Here is a 7018-nt window from a genome sequence, read left to right on the forward strand (position 1 = left end):
GTGATGCATATACTTACCTTGTGGTCTTGAGGTGGCTTTGGAATAGATGAACCTGGGTAAACGAGGTTAGATAACACAGATACACCTACGAGACAAAGCAGTTGAGAAACCACAAGAGTACCAAGATTGGGATGACATGTAGAGAGCGAGTACTAGGTACTCTACTGGATATAGACATGTCCCCAAAGGTAAAGAATAAGGATATGCAATGAATTCGAAGATTTCCTTCCCTTAGAAGTCTTTCTCCCCCCGAATCTTATATGAGATAATGGGAGAATGTAGGGAAAAGGAAATCAGAGCAAAACAAATCAGAGCACAAAAATGACACAAACTAACATGTCTTTCCCCTCTTAAAGACATGTGACTTCTCTCCTCTTGAATACGAAGCATCTGAGTTCTTTAATGTGATTAAGCACTCTCCCCCTTTTGAAGTGATTAAGCTTTTATGTGATCTCTCTCTCTCCCCCTTTGACATCACTTTCCAAGAAGGGTCTTCTGGAATGTGAGTCGAATAGGTTTGGTCCTTGAGTCACATGGCAAAGCAGCATGTAGAATATGATGCAGGTAGAGGATAAGAATCATTGAGTGGAGCTGGAACAAATATGCAGGATGCAAATGACAGATTGTCTTCTCAGTGTTGAAATCGGTTACACCGAGTTGTTTTCTTCGGTGGCACCGAAATGGTCCGGTTTGACCGAAAGTGGCAATCCGGTGTGGCCGAGTTCAACATAGAGAGAACACTTGCCACCTCAGTTCACTAGGCAAAGAAGATCTCACAAAGATTGGCAAGGAATTAACTGAAGGATTTGCAAAGAATTTGATGCAGGGAATGCAGAAACGAACAGAAAAATTAAAGAAATCTAGATGAAGTTTTTTTAAGATGGGGAACAAATATGCAAGAGACAAATGCAAGAACACAGAGAAACACTAGAGAACTTCATCTAGAATTGGTTGGCGACAAAGTCACCTATGTTAGAGTATATTGACCGAGGAGTCAGGTGAGTACACTTGATCATAGGTCATACTCATCGTTTAAGCTCAAAATGGGGTTACCATTTTTCGTTTAAGCATCTTGATGTATTCACATCTTGTTGAGATGCTTTGACCCATGACTTGGGATAAAGCTTCTCTAAGATGGAATGACATACCTTGGGTGGTGGTGTTGATCTTGATCACGTAGTTGAACTTGTGCGGGATGCTCAAGGTTGATGTAGCTCATCAATGATTGGGAGCACCACTTGTAGTTTGAGTTCATCAACCTACATGGGTTAGTCTTGCAAGGAAAATCACTTGTGTATCCAGAATGACAATCATGAAAATTGATATCAAGTGAATCTTGATATAAAGAAATTGTCAAAGGATATGTTGTAAGGATTCATGCTTCCTTGTCTTCAACCACCATACTGTAGAGACTTGGTGATGTAGAGATTGCTCAAGATGTGAGTGATTTGCAATCTCATAGATTTAGATTCATCCAAGTACCTACAAGGGTTAGATACACATGCAAGGGTACAAGTATATCCAAGACATACGATCATCATCATAAGAGAAATATTAAGGATTAGTCACAGGCTCATGCCTTGCATGTATCCAAATGGAGTTCCTACTCCAAGTTTGAGGCATCAATGATGTTCAATTCACCTCTCAGAGGGCAAAATACTTTCTCATCAAGCGGTTTGGTGATATATCCACCAATTGCTTATCGATACAAACATGCTTAAGATCAATGTCCCCTTTAGCAACATGATCTCGAATGAAATGATGACGAACCTCAATATGCTTAGTTTGAGAATGTTGCACGGGATTATGAGCAATCTTAATAGCACTTTAATTGTCACAAAGCAATGGAACATGTTTCACATAGATCCCATAATCTTTAAGAGTTTGGGTCATCCAAAGTAATTGAGCACAACATGAACCGACGGCAATGTATTCCGCTTCGGCGGTGGATAAGGATACCGAGTTTTGTTTCTTGGAGGACCAATACACAAGAGATCTACCAAGAAATTGACAAGTGCCCTAAGCGGATTTTCTATCAACCTTGTCACCGGCATAGTCCGAATCGGAGTAGCCAACAAGATCAAAAGAAGACCTCTTAGGATACCAAATGCCAAAATTTGGTGTATGAATTAAGTATCTCACTATCCTTTTCACAACCTTAAGATGACATTCTTTGGGGCCGCTTGATATCGTGCACTCATGCACACACTAGCATAATATCGAGACGGGAGGCACATAAATATAACAATGAACCAATCATAGAGCGATAAACCTTTTGGTCAACTGGTTCACCATCCTTAGTCAAGTCAAGATGTCCACTAGTAGGCATGGGTGTATTCATACCTTTGCATTCTTGCATGTTGAACTTCTTGAATAAGTCCTTGGTATACTTTGTTTGGGAAACAAAGGTACCCTCCTTAGTTTGCTTGATTTGCAAACCAAGAAAGAACTTAAGTTCACTCATCATAGACATCTCAAACTTCTCTGACATTAGCTTTCCAAACTTTTCATTAAAATGAGGGTTAGTGATAATCCACAAGTATAGGGGATCACAACAGTTTTCGAGGGTAGAGTGTACAACCCAAATTTATTGATTCGACACAAGGGGAGCCAAATAATATTCTTAAGTATTAGCAGCTGAGTTGTCAATTAAACCACACCTGGAAACTTAATATCTGCAGCAAAGTATTTAGTAGCAAAGTAATATGATAGTAGTGGTAACGGTAGCAAAAGTAATATTTTTGGTTTTATAGTGATTGTAACAGTAGCAACGGAAAAGTAAATAAGCGAAGAACAATATATGAAAAGTTCGTAGGCAATGGATCAGTGATGGATAATTATGTCGGATGCGATTCCTCATGCATGGGTTATAACCTAGGGTGGCATAGAACTAGCTCCAGTTCATCAATGTAATGTAGGCATGTATTCTGAATATAGTCATACGTGCTTATGGAAAAGAACTTGCATGACATCTTTTGTCCTACCCTCCCCTGGCAGCGGGGTCCTATTGGAAACTAAGGGATATTAAGGCCTCCTTTTAATAGACTACCAGACCAAAGCATTAACACATAGTGAATACACGAACTCCTCAAACTATGGTCATCACCGGTAAGTATCCCGATTATTGTCACTTCGGGGTTAACGGATCATAACACATAATAGGTGACTATATACTTGCAAGATAGGATCAAGAACTCACATATATTCATGAAAACATAATAGGTTCAAATCTGAAATCATGGCACTCGGGCCCTAGTGACAAGCATTAAGCATAGCAACGTCATAGCAACATCAATCTCAGAACACGGTGGATACTAGGGATCAAACCCTAACAAAACTAACTTGATTACATGATAAATCTCATCCAACCCATCACCGTCCAGCAAGCCTACGATGGAATTACTCACGCACGGCGGTGAGCATCATGAAATTGGTGATGGAGGAAGGTTGATGATGACAATGACGACAGATTCCGCTCTCCGGAGCCCCGAAGGGGCCTTGCTGTCATCCCCGACAAGGGTCTTGCCGGGGGCCTTGTGGTCTTCCTCGGCTAGGATCCCACCGAGGGTCACCGTCTTCTGGTCCTCATCTGATCCTGAGTGTTTCTCTGTCTTCACAAAGATCTGCATACCACCCTGGAGGTGCCTCCCGATCCCTGGCCCAACGTGGTTGATGGTGTTGGAAACCGTGGGCTCAAGGGTGGTGCGCTCCGCTGGCGTTGGGCGAGCTGCCACGACAAGGGTCTCGTCGGGGCCGCTGAGGCTGCCCCGGCTAGAGTCTTGCCGTGGGAACCTGTTTCATCCCTCTGCTCTTTGTGCTCTCGGCCTTGGCGTTGTCTTGTTTGCCTTGGTGCTTCGGCTTCTCTCCGGCTTCCGTCCTCTGCCTTGCTAAGTGTGGCTGCGGCGCGTGGCTCTGACCGCCCGCGCACAAGTAAAGGGGTCAAAAGGAGAGCCCCTACTTTTGTACACCAACAGGAGCCCCCGGGCCTGGGCCATACATAAGCGTGACGCATTGTTGGGCTAGGCCCAGAACGGTGCGTGGGCAGGTGGGGCGGATTTTACCGCAGTAACTTCTCGTCCGGTGCGTTTCCCCATGACCTGTGTTGCATGCGCGACGTGGAGGGTCGTGCTGACGTGGAGGTCATGCGTGGGGTGATTTCCACATGCATGAGTCACATCATGGTAAAGAGGCGGCTCGCTCCTTCCCCGTAAAAGGAGGTAGGCGCAGAGGCACGGTCCATTTACTCGGGTGGACTCGGGTCGTGGCCTTCAAGGCGCCCGCGCCCCATGATCACGGGGCGGGGAGCGGACGCCTCGCCTGTCCCTTCAATGTTGCTCGCTCGCCATGTGTCCCTCATGCAGGTGGCAGGAGGTGGAGGCAGGAAACCGGGCTGTCGCTGATTGGGGCAGCGGGACGGTCCTGATTCCCTACGCCCCGATGCCCGGACTGGTCGAGTGGGGCGGCTGAGCCCCGACTCCACCCCTTTATAAGGAGGGGAGGGGGGGGGTGGGCGGCGTTCCACACTCTTCCATCATCCGTCTCCTTCCACCTCCGCTTCTTCCTTCCATCCGCCATGGCGAGAGTAAGCGCTGGCCCTTCGACGGTGGTGGTGAGGGTCGCTACTCGCCAGCGCGTTCCTCCTTCCCAAGAGCTCGTGGCGGCGGAACCGGCCACGAGAGGAAGGGGGAGGGGGCGAGGTCGAGGCCGTCGTGGTGCCCGGGGGAGAGGAGGACGGGGCAGCACATCGGCCCTGCCTCCGCCAGCGATGCCTCCCCCGACGGAGCACCACATCGGGGACCAGCCCCGCGAGTTCTTCATCAGGCTGCGCCGGCCACCGCGTCGCCGTCTCCGTCTCCCTACTGCCTTCGCTCGGGAGATGGAGCTTGATCCTCCCCAGACCCTTTGGTTGCACATGAAGGGCCACGGGAATGGCGGTACGCGGGTCAACATCGACTTCCCTGCCCCTCATGTCATGTACCTCCATCGCGGATGGAAGACGTTCACACGCAACCACAGCCTGACGGCGGGGCTTGTCCTCTACTTCAAGTTAACGGAGGGCAGCCTGCTCTCCGTCAAGGTCTTCGGAGACCTCGGAACTCGCTTGAAGTGCTGCGTGGAGAGCTCCTCCAACGATGAAGATTCCTCCTTAAGCGGGAGTGAGGAGGAGGATAGCGACAATGACGACGAGGGAGTCGGGCGGCAGGATGCCGACTCCGACTGATCGCGGCGCCCCTCCCACGGCCACGCGCCTTGCCGAGGGCCATCCTCGCCAAGCTCTCCATCGGGGTGCTCCTTGTCGCCTCCTTGGGCGGCCGACGTAGGAGGGCCAGAGAGGGCGAAGAAGGTGGGTGGCGGCCGTCAAGTCAGAGTACGCGGGCACCGATGCCTTCATCGCGTATTGCCGGCCCGCTGTCTCATCTTGCAGCTTCCCTCCCGGCACCGGGACGTTCTCTTGGCGCCTTCTGCTTCTCACACCTCACCTAGGTGCTCTTTTCGCCCTCCGGCCCTCTTGTTCCACCTTCTGAGGAGAGGGACAAGGAAGGGATTACGGGCATCTTATCTTTTTTTGTAAGCCTGCGGGCACTTGTTTATTTTAAGACTCGTTACCCCCTTGCTCATGTTTTTAATTCCGTATGAACTGTACCTGTATGGGATGTTTTTAATGAAAAGGGTGCTTGCCGGGTTCTTTGCGTGTGAGCGAGGCCCATGCCAAGGATGAATCATTGTTATTTTTAAGGTAAGCATTGTCGCCCGGCAACAGGCCTTGCCGTTTCCCTACTCCAGTCGACCATTCTCGCGCTCTTGGCGGAGGCAGCGACGAACTAGGGTTAGGCCCCTCGTTCATCTCCTTGCCACCGCGACTACAACCAAATTCCTACCCAGGAGGTAGCTCTTGGGTACAGAAAAGGGGGAGCAAGGTGGTTTCAAGAACACAAACGAGGTTTCACATATCCCAGTTCTATACGGAAACACACAACAAGGGGATGAAAGACTTATCTGAATCCGCAACCCACGACAACCCTGGGCTTGCCGTGGTTGGTCCCTCGTATCTTCAGCTCCTGGCAGCCTTGCCATGTCGGGGCCGGGGCACTGGCTTGTTCTCCTTTTCCCAAGCGGCTCAGTAGAAGTGCCCTGCGAACCAAAGAGAACAGAAAGACGGACACTTGACCTCTAGGCTAGGGGTTAGTCGCCGGTAAGCACTATCAACCCTAAACGAGGGAAATACTTGACCTAGCATGCATGCTAATAACTTAGGGCGCCAGTGCTTCATTTATTTATGCTCAGGGTGTCGGTGTGGAACGACACCTATGGGATCACAAGAATCCATACTACGGTTGCCGGGGTGCAGGGTTGCAAGGAGAGCAGGGCTAGTAGACAACACAAGGATTGTATACCTAGGTTCGGGCCGCGAGGATGCGTAAAACCCTAGTCCTGCTCTAGTGGGTGTATTTCTAAGAGTTCTTGAGCTCTCGAACTAGCTGTGGTCAGCGTGTGGTTCGAAAGAGCCAAATCCCTCTCCTCCTCGCCTCGGGCCTCCTTTTATAGGAAAAAGGGGTTGCCACAGTGGCACATATGAGGTGGAAAGGTCTACAGTGGCACGAAGTTATCCCTCGTATTACAGGAGAAGGTGCATTTAATGCATCGCTTAGGTGTCCTCTTGCTTTATCAGGGACGGGTGCGAGGCCCGTCCCGTCCGTCACCGCTCCTCCTCGCTTCAACACGCGCCTCAGCCTGGGATGCGTGCGGTGCCATGTAGGCAGGCAGGCAACTGAGTTGGCGCGGTGGTGGAGCCTTCACGAAGACCTGCATGCCGCCACGCAGGCGTTTGATGAGTTGGCCTAGGAGCTGCATGTTGCCATGCAGGTGCCCGCCCAGCTGGTTGGGCTGGCAGCTGCATGTGAACGACGGTGGAAGCTTGGTTGACATGGGCTTGGTGGTGGCCTTGCCGACGTCTTTGGCGAGGTCCTTGCCGGGTGGCCCGGCAAGGATCTCGCCGTGGCGTGTTGTCGTCCCCGGG

This window comes from Triticum urartu, chromosome 4A (assembly GCF_056163025.1).
Source record: "Triticum urartu cultivar PI428250 chromosome 4A, HENAU_Tu73, whole genome shotgun sequence".
Taxonomy (NCBI): Eukaryota; Viridiplantae; Streptophyta; class Magnoliopsida; order Poales; family Poaceae; genus Triticum; species Triticum urartu.